The sequence below is a fragment of the Lactuca virosa genome, chromosome 7 (genome assembly GCF_052849685.1).
Source record: "Lactuca virosa cultivar CGN04683 chromosome 7, Lactuca_virosa_CGN04683_v6, whole genome shotgun sequence".
Classification (NCBI taxonomy): domain Eukaryota; kingdom Viridiplantae; phylum Streptophyta; class Magnoliopsida; order Asterales; family Asteraceae; genus Lactuca; species Lactuca virosa.
Genome location: NC_136432.1, coordinates 139,359,298 through 139,374,945, shown reverse-complemented (window position 1 = coordinate 139,374,945; position 15,648 = coordinate 139,359,298). Strand labels below are relative to the sequence as shown.

The window sequence follows — 15,648 nt, the reverse complement described above, 5'->3', positions numbered from 1 at the left end:
ACTGTTTGCTTGTGGGCTATTTATTAGGAGTTTGGTTACTAATGTTGGGTATTGGTTCTGAAAATTCAGGGCATGAAGTCCGTTTTAATTATATTGAGGGATTTTGGTCAGGTGGATGTACACCTCAGCCAACATGGGAGTTTGGATACCATACATGATTCTTGGATTAACCATTCTTACGCCCCTAGGAGCGGTGGGTTAGTGATGACTTGTCAGGAAGTAAAATGTGTATTGGAGGTCTTTTGGGCATAAATTCCAAATTTGAGATTGGTTGAATTCACAATCGGAATGTTTGAGTGTTGTTCTACATGTTTTTTGTGGTGTTTCTAGTCAGGGACTAGATGTGGCTACGCCAAGTGGATGATCACCAGTCTTTAGGAATGATTTCTAAAGACAACATGAGAGGTTCGGAAGTCTTGGTCGGGTTAGATTTGTGAGCTTTTAGTATCTTGGGAAATGTATTGAATGCCTCTATCTATTTGAAAGTTAAGTGATTTGAGGAATCCTCTTCTTCTTCAACGGGTCATCTCTGCTTATGGTATGTTATGGATGTTGTGACGAAGTTCGTTTTTAAGGGCGCACATTTCTTTTGCAGTGGTTGGTGTCAGCATAGGTGTCGAAATGTAGTAATCCATTTAATATTTGGCATTCTAGTGACCTCGACACGTGTAATTGGGGATCGGTTGGAAGGACCCACCAAATGTTCGAATGGTATTATAAAGGAATTCATAAGGACTGATTCAAGGATGAATTCTAATTCAAGTGGGGGGAGAATTGTAACACCCGTTTTCCAGACTGCATCGATCAAGGAGTTGGAAAAAGCTAAGGTAAGGTATGTGGGAAAACTGGGTGCCACGATGTGGAGAAGGGAGTGACACGACCTGGCAAGGGAAATTCAGATCGCGTTATTTGGATATCTGCCACGACGTGGCAAGAAGAAGGCCATGACGTGGCGACCGCTGCAGCCCAAGCCCATGATATTTTAGGGTTGTTTCCATATTTAAGCTCCTAAACTCTTGTTTTAGGACATCCTCTTCAGCCTCCAACCCTTTCAAAAGAAACCCTAGCCTCAATTCATGTTTGAGAGCCCATTTCCTCGATTTGGAGCCTTGTTCTTGGATTTTGTTAAATCTTGAGGAATAAGGAAGTTCACAAGGAAGCAAGGAAGCAAGAAACAAGTTTATATCTAACATCCACTTCAGTTTTCTGAGCTATTTCAGGTATAAAGTTCCCACGTTGACATCATATCTTCTAGATTCAAGTTTTAGGTCAATTTGGGTGGTTTTGTTCCCTTCCATGGATGCTCTTGAAGTTGAGGAACTCCAAAGGTAGGCATGCTCTCCAATGGTCTATATGTTCTGTTAAGTGAGGAAAAGAGCCATATTTAAGTGACTTTGTGTCTATGCACAAGTTGTGGGTCTCACGAAGGACTTATTGTGCTTAGGGTTTTAAATTTATCCATTAAGTCGTTGGAAAGAAGTAGATATGAAATTTCAGGTTTCGATATGAAGGATTAAGCTCTGAAGGAATTTTTTGGCCTTTTGATGGTTCCAATAATGTGGCAAAGGGTTCGCCACGACATGGCGGATCTCGGTGTCGTGACTATTTTGTCTTGTTGTGCCTACGACGTGGCAAAAGGACCTACACGTCGTGATGAGTGTTGACTTGTGACTGTTGACTTTTTTGACCGTTGACCATTGAATTTTGATCAGTTTAACTTTTGGTCAATCTTTGAGGAAGTAAGCTGTTGACTGAGGTTTGTATTTGCCTAGTGTTAGGTTGTTCACGGGTCGGATCAGCGGGAGGGTTAAAGCGTTGTTGTGAGACTTCAGGTCTTCGATTTAGGTGAGTGTCCTCAGTATGCTTATGGGTCTAGGGCTCCAAGATCGGCCCACTTCATTATTTTTATGTATCCTTGTGTATAACATGCATCTATATTATAGCGGTATGATAGGAAGGTATATTTTTGATGATTACATGTGTTTTCTTAATATTGTTTATATGTATATGTCGAGATGTTGCAGATGGGTTTTGATGGGCCAAATGTGTGTTGAAGGCAAAGAGGCTCAGGCGGTCTAGTTGATACTTTAGGCCTAAGGTGATCGGTCCGGCTACTATAGGCCTTGTGAGGCGAACCAGTAGACTTTTGGCTCTGTAGAGCGGCCAAGGAAGACTGAAGACTCGCACGTGTGCATGCATTGTATGTGTAATGTTTTGTGGAGTATTTTAGGGAACTTACTAAGCTTTGACTTACAGTTGTGGATTAAAATTTTTTAGGTACTTATCGGATGGCGAAGGCGGGACTGTACACACACACATCAGTAGTTTTATGATTCAAGATTCTACATTGTTTTAGTTTATAACCCTGATTTTGAAATATGGTTTTTAACAAATAGTTTTAACTTGGATGTACTTACTAATATGGTTGTTTATTATATTTTAAAAGATGAAAAATTTATTTTGTAAATTGGGACGTTACATATATACACACATTACATACATTTATTTTGCAAATTGGGATGTTACGTATATACACACATTACATACAATCTATTTTATATACTTACATCATATACATAACATACATACATAATGCATACAATATGAAGAACTAGATTAAAATCCATCATCTGTATCACCTAGTTTTTGGATGTTTCTATTATCGAGATAACGAGTCATAAATGGACTAAGTAAAGGTCTTGGGCTTCAAGGGAATAGAGTTTAGACCCTATAAGATGTTGATAATGTTATGTTAAGGGATTAAAACCATTGAATTGAGGTTCGAAGAAAAAAGCTAAAATGAGAAAAGTTGTATATTAGGCTTCTTGCATGGATTATGGGTTTAGTTCGACATGTATTAAGCCAATAGTAATTATATAGGATTGTGGGGCTCGTCAAAAATGGAGTTGAAACAAAAAAGTTATGACTGTTTAAAATTGGAGTGGAATTTGGGGAAAACCCGTTCTCGCGAGGTGACAAGAATGTGTCACAATGTGAGAGCCCGCATGAGGTGACATGCAGGTTGTCATGAGGTGAAAACTGTGAAGCCCAAGCCAACAAAATTTTTAGGGTTTTCAAGGTATTTAAAGGTAAGGATTCATGTTTAGGGGTATTTTCTTTGCCTCCATCATATGTAGAACCCCTTGGGAGAAACCCTACCCTACTTTTCACCACTTTGAGCCTCCCATGTCCTCTTTCGTCCCTTTTTGGAGTTCTTAGCGGATTTTTGAAAGAATCTCTTTCAATATCGAGTTTTGGAGCTTTGCTTAAGAAGATATTAACTTCTAATTATCTTATGGACCTTGGTTAGGATTCATGTTTCCACCTTTATACTTATAAGTTGCTAGATCTAGGTTCTAAGCTTGTTTTTGTGGGATGTGATAATGTTTGCAACTTTATCATTTTACTTTGACACAAGAGTATTTTGGTCTATGGATCTGATCTTTCATGATCTTTTGGGTACCACGATTGAAGTTAGGATCTTATTTTGGTAATTTTGATCTAGCTTGTGTGGTAGTATGTGTATGTTGACCAGTTGGGTCTTATCTGTTGATTACTGCTATACGTGAACCGAGTTGTTGATAACTCCTAGACTACTGAAAGTCCATGGGGCTGCTGATAGTCCCCAAGGTTGCTGATAACCCGAGTAGCGTGCTGTTAATCCACAACGCGTGGTGTTATCCCACTGGGACTGCTGATAGTATCCATGGTTGCTGGTAACCATAGCTGATAATTATGTTGGGTTGTATGATATATTTTGGGGAACTCACTAAGCTTCGCACTTATAGTTGTGGATTAAATATTTTACAGGTGCTTATTGGATTTTGAAGGCATAACTATACACAAACATCATCAACTTTATGATTCGAGATTCCGTAAAGCCTTCATTATAACTCTGATATTTGAATAATAGTTTTTGGACAAATGATTTATCCTGAATGTAACTTTATTAAAAAACGGATGTTATATCATCTTAAAAACGAAAAATTTGGCCTACGTGTTTAGGATATTACAAGTTGGTATCAAAGCCCTGGTTTGAGGGATTTTGACGAATATTTGTGGGACTCCAAGCTCAAACTTTGGAACTGAGAGTTTTACTAAGAGTTTTTGGGAAAGATTCATTTCAAGAGAAGAAAAGAGAAGATGCGATGTGTGCAGTCAGTCGGAGCTTCGAAAGTGATTTCCCAAAATATCCATACTTGCTTTATAAGTTGTGATTGACTTGTTGTTATATGTGTTATACTATGATGTGTGTGCAATAAGATAGGCTAAGGATCTACTTAGGGTTGCATGCTAGAGTGCCTGCTAAGAGAGATACTTTTTTATGTGTGCTATGTGAGCTATTACTGATGTGTGTCTAGGCCAAGGATCCTCAGGAATTGTGTGTTAGAACTGCCTAATATTTATGATACCCTTTGCCTATTGGTTTTTCTGTTCGAATGTTCCTTACTTTGTGCTATGTGAAAGTTATATTGATGTTAGTTAGTTATTAAGGGAATACATTATATTACATGCCACAAGAATTAAATGGTCTTAGAGTATTTAATTTGGCCTATTGCGCATCTCTTGTTTGATTCCAGCCGTTGTAGTATAATATCTTTCAAACAAAGGACTGTTTAATTCTTGTTTCATGTAATTGTATCTGTAAGATAGTTAGTTGACATTGGTAGAAGTTTATTTCATAGTTGATAGCAGGGTGGGGGTAAGTATTCCTAGTGATCTTGGGGGAGTGCTAGAGTCTGCGGATGCGATCACTTGTGAATGAGGAAGTCTAAGTTGGGAATCTTGGTAGTTCGCAATGGCTTTCTATGTTTTTGTGTTTTCTGATACACCTGGCAGTGATAGAGTTTCTAGAAAATAGTTCCAGTGCGTGATCGTACGTGAGAAGAATCCTATAGGGATAGAGTCTTGGATTAGCAGTAGAGTGTGCCTGTGGTGGAACGAGTATCTGAGATTGATAGTGGTCTGGTGTAGCGACTTAGGGACTTTCAGACACTTCTTAGGACACATACAGATAGGTGTGGAACGTAGTAGGGGCCCATACTACTAAAAGCATAGGATCCATACAAGGATCAAAAAGGGTCGAAAAGGTTTCTAAGAAGTTAGTGGAGGGTAGATAGTGTAGTATAGCATTAGTGTTAATTGCAGTCATCCGCTTCGTCGTCGACTTGTCGGCTATGATTATGCAGAATGATATTGGTAATCGTTTGGCCTTGAGTGTCCATGGCATTTTGGGTCTGGTTGGTTTAGACCTATGAGGTTTAGCTGATTTAGAGATATCGAGGACCTTACTCAAAATAGTGTCAGTCTGAGTCGCGGGACTAAAGAAGGAAGCTCTTATGATGATCAACTCGAGGTTTGTAGACTGAAGCTGAGTGGTAGGCCGATGGCAAGGGATGTTACTTGTTGCATCGGGGTTGTGTTTTTCCTGCCTCTTGTGCTCAAGGGAGGAAAGATCGATTGTCGGTTAGTCGATGGTTAAGAGAGGAGATTGTGTTCTCCTCATCGGTTCTACTGAAGGAATGTGAATTCTTGTTTGTAGTAAATGGTCTCTGTGTCGCAACAAAGGGATATTTAAGACTAGGTGGTTCTTATGGTTTGAAGAACCAGGTGAAGTCCATGTCGCATGTGGAATACGTAACGTAGATTCTGGAATATAGGATGTATCAGGGGAGATATTTAGTTGATCTTGTTCTGTGCAAAAGAGTTTTACGGAGGTGTTGAATTTGTCAGAGTTGTGTTTTAAGCATCTATAGGGGTATTCTTGAAGTTTTAAGGGGAGGATGAGGATGTGGATAAAATCTCCAAGTGTAAGGTTTCCTGTGCGTAAGTTCAGTTCGGAAGGTGTTAAGTCTATCTAACGGAGTTCTGGTCAATATCTATAAATTTAATGGGTGATGTGGGGAGAAAGGTCTCCGAAGTCTCTATCTGAAATTCGGAGATTTCGTTTTCTTAGGATCATTTAGTATTGAGAAGGCATGACTATACACAAACATCATCAACTTTATGACTCGAGATTCCGTAAAGTCTTCATTATAACTCTGATATTTGAATAATGGTTTTTGGACAAATGATTTATCCTGAATGTAACTTTATTAAAAAACAGATGTTATATCATCTTAAAAACGAAAAATTTGGCCTACGTTTTTAGAATGTTACAAGTTGGTATCAAAGCCCTGGTTTGAGGGATTTTGACGAATATTTATGGGATTCCAAACTCAGACTTTGGAAATGAGAGTTTTACTAAGAGTTTTTGGGAAAGATTCATTTCAAGAGAAGAAAAGAGAAGATGCGATGTGTGCAGTCATTCGGAGCTTCGAAAGTGATTTCCCAAAATATCCATACTAGCTTTATAAGTTGTGATTGACTTGTTGTTATATGTGTTTTACTATGATGTGTGTGCTATAAGATAGTCTAAGGATCTACTTAGGGTTGCATGCTAGAGTGCCTGGTAAGAGAGATGCTTTTTTATGTGTGCTATGTGAGCTGTTAGTGATGCGTGTGTAGGCCAAGGATCCTCAGGAACTGTGTGTTAGAACTGCCTAATATTTATGATACCCTTTGCCTATTGGTTTTTCTGTTCGAATGTTGCTTACTTTGTGCTAGGTGAACGTTATATTGATGTTAGTTAATTATTAAGGGAATACATTATATTACATGCCACAAGAATTAAATGGTCTTAGAGTATTTGATTTGGCCTATTGCGCATCTCTTGTTTGATTCCAGTCGTTGTAGTATAATATCTTTCAAACGAAGGACTGTTTAATTCTTGTTGCATGTAATTGTATCCGTAAGATAGTTAGTTGACATTCGTAGAAGTTTATTTCATAGTTGATAGCAGGGTGGGGGTAAGTGTTCCTAGTGATCTTGGAGGATTGCTAGAGTCTGCGGATGTGATCACTTGTGAATGAGGAAGTCTAAGTTGAGAATCTTTGTAGTTTGCAATGGCTTTCTATGTTTTTGGGTGTGCTGATACACCTGGCAGTGATAGAGTTTCTAGAAAAGAGTTCCAGTGCGTGATCGTACATGAGAAGAATCCTATAGAGAGAGAGTCTTGGATTAGCAGTAGTGTGTGCCTGTGGTGGAACGGATATCTGAGATTGATAGTGGTCTGGTGTAGCGACTTAGGGACTTTCAGACACTTCTTAGGACACATACAGATAGGTGTGGAACGTAGTAGGGGCCCATACTACTAAAAGCATAGGATCCATACAAGGATCAAAAAGGGTCGAAAAGGTTTCTAAGAAGTTAGTGGAGGGTAGATAGTGTAGTATAACATTAGTGTTAATTGCAGTCATCCGCTTCGTCGTCGACTTGTCGGCTATGATTATGCAGAATGATATTGGTAATCGTTTGGCCTTGAGTGTCCATGGCATTTTGGGTCTGGTTGGTTTAGACCTATGAGGTTTAGCTGATTTAGAGATATCGAGGACCTTACTCAAAATAGTGTCAGTCTGAGTCGCGGGACTCAAGAAGGAAGCTCTTATGATGATCAACTCGAGGGTTGTAGACTGAAGCTGAGTGGTCGGCCGATGGCAAGGGATGTTACTTGTTGCATCGGGGTTGTGTTTTTCCTGCCTCTTGTGCTCAAGGGAGGAAAGATCGATTGTCGGTTAGTCGATGGTTAAGAGAGGAGATTGTGATCTTCTCATCGGTTCTACTGAAGGAATCTGTATTATTGTTTGTAGTAAATCATATCTGTGTCGCAGAAAATGGATATTTAAGACTAGGTGGTTCTTATGGTTTGTAGGACCAGATGAAGTCCATGTCGCAGGTGGAATATGTAACGTAGATTCTGGAAGATAGGATGTATACGGGGAGATATTGAGTTGATCTTGTTCTGTGCAAAAGAGTTTTACGGAGGTGTTGAATTTGTCAGAGTTATGTTTTGAGCATCTATAGGGGTATTCTTGAAGTTTTAAGAGGAGGATGAGGATGTGGATCAAATCTCCAAGTGTAAGGTTTCCCGTGTGTAAGTTTAGTTCGGAAGGTGTTAAGTCTATCTAATGGAGTTCTGGCCAATATCTCTAAATTTAATGGGTGATGTGGGGAGAAAGGTCTCCGAAGTCTCTATCTGAAATTCGGAGATTTCGTTTTCTTAGGATCATTTTGTATTGTGATATGCATCCTAAGACTCAAGTCGGGTATGTTCATGGTTAATCCGGTCTAAGGCTATAAGGTTGTAGACGTCATTCGATGATAGTTCGACCCCTAAGTAGGTTAGAAATAGGTATTTTTTTAGAGAATTGTCACACGGTCCGATTTTATGGTTTCATCGCGATGGTTCAGAGTAATCTACAGTTCAGGAATGCTAGATTTTCGTACAGGGTTTATGGATGCATTGGGGAAAGAAACGGGCTATCATCAAAGTGTTCTTGATTTGGATGTTTCTCGTTGCGTTCCTCAGTGGTTCGTCAGAGCCCTCCATGGACGCAGAGAATTTAAGGTTTTGTCAGATTGTGAGTGCAAAGTAAGTTGCCATTAGGTGTCTGTGTTGTCCTCGTAGAAGGAATATGGTGGCTAGGGAAATTGTAATGGTCAATTGTTCCTTTATGGTAGCTTCATGGACATGAATGAAGGAGCTTAAACCACTCTAATATGGAAGTTTCTCGTTGCGTTCCTCAGGATTCCATCGGAACCCTCCATGGGCACGGAGAATTTAAGGTTTGGTCAAATCATGGTTGCAGAGTAAGTTGACATTAGGTGTATGTGTTGTCCTCGCAGAAGGATGTAAGTGGGTAGGGAAATTGTTGTGGTCAATCGTTGCTTTATGGTAGCTCCATGGACCTAAATGATGGAGCTTAAACCACTATAATTGTGTATCGGGTATAGGAAGCATGGTTAGCCCACGATATGGGTTTGTTATTTTTGGTTGATTTGGGCAATGGTTGAGGTTATTCGAAGGTTTCAACCAATATCAGTTGAGGGTGTATTTGATACGTCAACCCTTAGTCAAATTCAGTAAAGTTTGTATCTTGGCCTATATGTATGTGTTATGTCGACTTCTTGGTTATGGGATTGTGGTACCTAGTGGGATCGAGATTGCAGATGGCCTTAGTTATTAGAAGATCGGATATCAGAGCAATGATGTTCAAAATTTTTTTCAGGTCTCGTCGGTTTGGTTGGTTTTTGGATTGATTCGACTAGGATATTGGCAGCATTTCTAGATAATTTTGGAGTTCTTTAAGACTGGAAGTCTTATTGGTCTTTTTTCTCATAGATGGGATCTGTTCAGCTTCCTCATGGTGTGGGATCTTGTTGTGGTTGTTAGAAGAATGTGTCTAATAGCAGTTGAGGTTCGTCGTATCGTCCGATTTACCAGTACGTCACCTTTTGGGTAAGGTTACAATTAAGAAGGAACACACTCGGGTGGGGAGCATTATGTTTCCTCCTGGAAGGTGTGAAAATTTATGCTTTCAAGTTGGAACGACAATTCAATTGTCTATCTAGTGCTGGTTGTGCATGGTCGCGTTTCATTTGGCGATCTATTGGTGGCACTGGATTGTGGAAGAGTGTGTCTTTTAGGATGGCATAACTCATGTATTTTTGGCAAGTGCCGAGTGAGATGTTGACTGGTTGCTACCGGTCAGTAGAATGATGGCTGTATGTCTTTAGACCCGTTGGATGTTGGTCGGGTGTCTTTATACTTGTGGTCGAATGATGGAAAGAACGGTGATGAGCTATGAGCTTCTCATCCCAATTGATGGATGGCGTCACGACGTGCCGTGAGCCACCGTTGATTTCACTTTTGTTAGTGGGTACGACATTTGTGTAGTGGAGACCCGTGTGTTAGTTTATTATTCGTATGTCATAGTTGGACGTTTGTGCAGTATAGTGTTGTCACTCGTGGCTCAGTGACCGGCAGGTTGAGTCAAGCAGTTGTAGGGTGTTAACTTGTTGTAAAAGTCATCGTAGTTTGTTAGCAACTCATTATTGTGATTCTTATTAGTGAACTTGTGGCCGTTTTATGATAAGGTTTTGTGTGAGCTCTTTCCTTATATTACATATGTTATAGTGGTATGCATGCTAGACTAGCTGACTCCTAGTAGCTGATGGATGTTGTGAGTATTTTCAGAGTTGCTGATAACTCCAGGACTGCTGATAGTCCTTGGGTCGCTAACGACACATAGTTGTTTGGATTGACATAGGGGTAGTGGTATGCTGGTTAGAGTACCTAGAGTCCAGTGATGTGGAAGGTTATGATTCTCTTAGGAAATTTTGGTAGATGGTTATTAGATATAGCTATGGAAGTTCCTATTTAAATGGTTATGAGTTGGGTCTTAGCGTTGGAGAGAGAGGTAGTATTGCAGTGAGTGTTCCAAATGGATTTGTTATATGAAGTGTTTGAAGGTAGCATTTGGATTGTGTTAGTGCAGTTAAAATTCTAACCAAGTCAGATTTCGACTATGAAATCCAGTTTAAGTGGGGGAAACTTGTAAGAGCTAGTTTTTAGATGTTTCTATTATCGGGATAGTCGGCTGTAAATGGATCTATTAAAAGCCTTGGGCTTCAAGGGAATAGAGTTTAGACCCTATCGGGTGTTGATAATGTTGGGTTAAGTGTTTAAAGCTATCCAATTGCGCTTCGAAGAAAAAGGGTAAAATGGGAAAAGTTATATATGGGGCTTCTCACATGGATTATGGATGTAGTTCGACATGTGTTAAGCCAAAAGTAATTATACAGGGTTGTGGGGCTCGTGAATACCCTTCTGTACATATAAAGATCGTCAAAAACCGAGTTGCAACAAAGATGCTATGATTGTTTAAAGTTGGAGTGGAATTTGGGGAAAAACCGTTGTCACGAGGTGACAGGAATGTGTCACGACATGAGAGCTCTCAAGAGGTGATACACAGGTTCTCACGAGGTGAAAACTGTGCAGCCTAAGCCTACAAAATTTTTACGGTTTTCAAGGTATTCAAATGTAAGGATTCATGTTTAAGGGTATTTTCTTAACCTCCATCATATCTAGAACCCCTTGGAAGAAACCCTAGCCTTCCTTCACCACTTTGAGCCTCCCCTCTCATCTTTCATCCATTATCGGAGTTTTCGGTGGATTTTGGAAAGAAGCCCTTTCAAGATGGAGTTCTGGACCCTTGCTTAAGAAGATCTCGGCTTCCAACTATATTATGGACCTTGGGTATGATTGAAGTTTCCACCTTTATGCTTATAAGTTGCTATATCAAGATTATAAGCTTGTTTTTAGTCCATTAAATGAAGATTGTACATGTTGTGAGATGTGATAAAGTTTGCGAATTTATCATTCTAGTTTGTCACAAGAGTATTTTTGTCTATGGATCTGATATTTCATGATCTTTTGGTCACCATGCTTGAAGTTATGATCTTATTTTGGTCATTTTGACCTAGCTTGTGTTTAAGACATGCATTTGACACGCGTATTTAAAAAGCAATGATTTTTATGGTGCTTTGGAATTGATAAAGCCTTCCGGAAAAGTTGGAGTTCTTGACTTAATGGATTAAGGAGTCAAAACCTTTGTTTCCCATCATTGTTAAGAAGATAGATTGGAGAGTATGGAATATTTGCCCATTTCATTGTTTGTAATTTTTGTTTTTTGAACTGTTTGCTTTGTAATCTTTGCCACATCAGCTTGTTGTGGTTTTTTTATATTTATATATTTGCTGTTTTCAAAAAAAAAAAAAAACTTTACTTTCCATTCCTTGTGTATAAAGTTTTCAACGTTCTTCTATATGTCAAATTAAACCTTCTAAAACCACCATTTTGAGGATGTTAAACGTGCTCACCAAATCATTACCACTTGGAATGTGATGTGATGTTTTACAATTGAAAATAAACCTATCTATAACTTTGTATGATGCAATACTTTTAATTATTATATATATATATATATATATATATATATATATATATATATATTTATTAAAGTTGTTTGGCAACATGAATAGTAAACTGGGCAATAGTTTGGCAGAAATGGTCCATAAGTTTTCATATTTTTAGTGGTTCAGGTTTTTGGCACTAAAGTTTATGATATTCACAATTTGGTCCCCTGAATTAAAAGGGTATTTTATTTAATTAATTCTTTTCTATGTACACGTGTTGATGATCGCTGCTGTTGTTGTATGACTGTTTCATGTTTATCTTCATATTGTCTCGATTGTTCCTTTTGGGATATCTGTTCTTATTCCATCGCTTCCTTGAATCGCTGCAGGAACTCGACGAGATGAAGAAACGATTCAAAGAGATGGAAGAAGAAGCAACAGGTCTTCGCCAAATGCAAGCCAAAGTTGAAAAAGAAATGGGTGCTGTTCCAGGTCCATATCTGACTTCTCGACATCGTAATTGTGTTTAATCGCATTTGTATGTGATTGTGTTCGCACAATCTTCTGTGTACCCAAATGAAATATATTTACTAATCTAGGATCCAGTACAAAGGCCTGGTTATCGCAATAGTATTTTTATTAGTTTTGCGATCAATCAATCGAAATTTTCACCTATTTGATTCTGGTTATCTACAGATCCTGCTGGTGCAGCTGCTAGCTAAGCAAGCAAGGAAGAGGTAGATACAAGGTCGATATTTGTTGGATTAGTATCAAAATCATATTTTATCCAATTTCTCATTTTTGACACTTATCCATGAAGTTTAATGTCCCTTTGTACTCCCATGTGTACTTTTTACTTCTTCTTTTTCACCTGTGCTTCTAAAAAAGGGTTATTCTTCCTGCAATTCATGAGCGGGCTCCACCAAGGAGTATCATTAGAGATATGAATCTGTGTAGATGTTTTTGACAAGGAGCCCAGTTCATGTTAGGCTTGGCTTTCTTCCTCACAATTCACACTTTTGTTCTTCAAATCGATTCTTCTGTTAAGCAGCCGAAAAAGATGACGATGTTTAAACGACTCCATGTACTTCTATGGTATTAACTTCACTCCCGCTTCACTCTGTCGTATTTCAGTAAGGCTTGTATATAAAAAACAAATATGTAATCGTGTTTCTTATTTGATTTCGTTTGTTTTTTGATTCTCGATTCTGAAGCTCAGTATAACCTCAACTGAATTACGCCCACCAAGTGTTTGTTAAAATGACAAATAGAGATTTTTGGTCTGTTACATTATTGCTTGCACATAAGGTCAATCTAACTTCACCAGATATATGAATTAGTAACTTGTGATTGAAGAGAAAGGCTTTTGTTGATTCAAATGACTGTTGTGGTAAAGCATGTAGTGATCCTAATGTTTTCCTATTTTTTTTCTCTCTTACACTAAATTATTGAATATTTCTGCAGACACTTGAAATGCTAGAGAAGAAAGAAAAAGTGCTTCTGAAGAAAGCTGGTGCAGAGGTTAAACAATCAAAGGAGTTCACTAGAGCGAAAAACAAAAGGGGTATTAATATTTAAATTTAAACTTATTATTATGAGCACTCTTAATCTCTTATTCTTTGCGACATCAATTTATACTAAATATGTTGTTTCTCATTATGGAATTATTCAGCTGCAATACAGAGTGTTTGAAGTGAAAAATACTTTATGAACTACAAATTAAATAGCTTGGCAATTTTCAGTTCCGTATTCATGATCAGGTTCCTTTAAATTTTTCTGTCGTAAAAACATTAGCAATTTTACTTTATGTTTTATATCTTCACTAAAAGTTATTTTAAATAATTAAAATTTGTCAATGGACACCAGATGATAGTGCTTGAAGGTGCAAAGACTACAACAGAGAGAACAAAAGGTTGTGTAAGTTTCTAAATCTATTACTATGTAAATCATAATACAAGGATAAATTGATCATTTAGTCTCTTAAAAAGATATTATCACCCGTTCGGCCACTTTACATATACAAGGCTTACTGAGAAGGAAAAAAACATCCCCCTCAGTAAAAAAGAAACACGATTACATAATTGTTTTTGAGTTTTTTTTTTTGTACAAGAATATTGATGATGTAGACAACACAACGGATGAGATAAATGAGGAAGCAGAGAACATGAAACAAATTCAGGAGGCATTGTCAACAGCAATTGCTGCAACAACTGATTTTGATGAGATAAAGTAAAATGACTCTATTTAGCTTTATAAACAATTATTTAATTTTGAGAAAAAAAATATTGAATGTATAAATATGCATATGATAAATTGGAGGCTAAACTTGAAGAATTAGAAGGCGTTGAACTGGAAGAACAACTACTACACCCTACAAAGTACTCCAGCCATCTTAGATGTTTTTATCACTTAATTTGAAAAACTAAATAAACAGTTTTTTTTACTCGATAGATAAAGATAATTTTCTACAAATTTACCCTCATAAAGTCCTAATTTTTTTTTTACTAAACACAGGGATTTACTGAAACTCAAGTTAGTACACTTGCAGTAAAAGATAATGTTTTAATTGCTGTTGGATTCCAGGGAGAACTTATTTGCAAGGCAAGTATTATATAAGCCAAGATTATACATTTTTTTATTACTTTGTTCTGTGATGATATTTATATATATTTTTTGATTTATGGGTGCAGTATTTGGATAGACATGGAGTTTGCTACTGCTGGAGGACAAGTTATGATGATAATGCCATCACTAATGCTGTAGACATTTATACCACTCCTACGTTGATATCATTTTTTTTTGTCTATTTAACAAATTAAATAATAATAATAATAATAATAATAATAATAATAATAATAATAAAAGTTCATGTGAATTTATCTATCATTTGATTGTTTTGCAGTGGTGTAGTTCATTTTGTAGCCTCGAATACTGATTGTGGAGTCCGGGATTTTGATATGGAAAAGTTTGAGATGTCTAAGCACTTCTGGTTTCCTTGGCCTGTGAATGTATACACTCTTTTCCTCCCTTTGTTTTATTTATACCTTATTCTATCTACAACTATTAGGAATGGAATTGGAATCGTTCATTCTGCTGGAATTTAATTCCTTCGGCTTTGTTGATATAAAAATTGTTTCTATTCCTACACACCTGGACTTGATGTGGAAAATCTTATTGTTTGCCAACCAGACAATGGAGAAATGACACTAGAAAGTACTAAATAAACCCACCCTAATTTCTCTATTTTATTTTATTTCATTAATTAATTAATAAACACTTTTTAATTTTTTTTCTTCCTCCAGTTGCAGACCGCATGTGTAGATCTGCTGCAGTTGATCTCATTTGCATCGACTCTGTCTCAGCTCTTACTCCACTTTAACTTTACATTTTCACATTTAATAGTACTACTATAAGCTTTATGTTTATTATTAGGTTTACATTTGTTAGTATTATTTTATTTATATTATGATTTATGAATTATGATTTATGAAGCGCGAAATTGGAATGCAACAAATGGGTTTACAAGCACGTCTTATGAGTCAAGCATTGTGTAAAATGTCAGGCAATGCATCAAAACTTGGATGTGTGTGTATCTATATTCATATTTATTATTTACTATTAAAATAATTTTTTAATCATAATATGTGTTAACCAAAAGTTGGTTCTGGTGTTGGGTTTGCACTTTCATACTATGATTTTGCACACGAATACACGATACAACAAAAACATAAGATAGTCAACTAATAATTGCCAAAATAACTCAAGCAAAAATTTTAACTAAATTGTAAATTTTATATGGATTATTTAAATTTCAGAAATTTAAGGTGTGAGTATTACTTATGATTTACAATA

At 37.2% G+C, this 15,648-nt stretch overlaps 1 long non-coding RNA gene across 21 annotated transcripts; it reads left to right on the top strand.

The window, feature by feature from the left end:
• Positions 1-12,087: 12,087 nt before the first annotated feature.
• LOC145125852 (uncharacterized) lies at positions 12,088-15,324 on the top strand. Of its 21 annotated transcripts, none has more exons than XR_013716185.1 (10): positions 12,088-12,288; positions 12,493-12,891; positions 13,261-13,360; positions 13,469-13,556; positions 13,663-14,025; positions 14,116-14,174; positions 14,311-14,397; positions 14,487-14,555; positions 14,699-15,009; positions 15,099-15,324. It is a non-coding gene; the product is annotated as an uncharacterized LOC145125852 (long non-coding RNA). The 21 variants fall into 21 exon arrangements; XR_013716180.1 differs by lacking the exon at positions 14,116-14,174 and having other exon boundaries at positions 12,092-12,288; positions 13,663-13,713; positions 14,699-14,804; positions 14,986-15,009; XR_013716189.1 differs by having other exon boundaries at positions 12,493-12,533; positions 12,685-12,891; positions 13,663-14,397.
• The last annotated feature ends 324 nt before the right edge of the window (positions 15,325-15,648 follow it).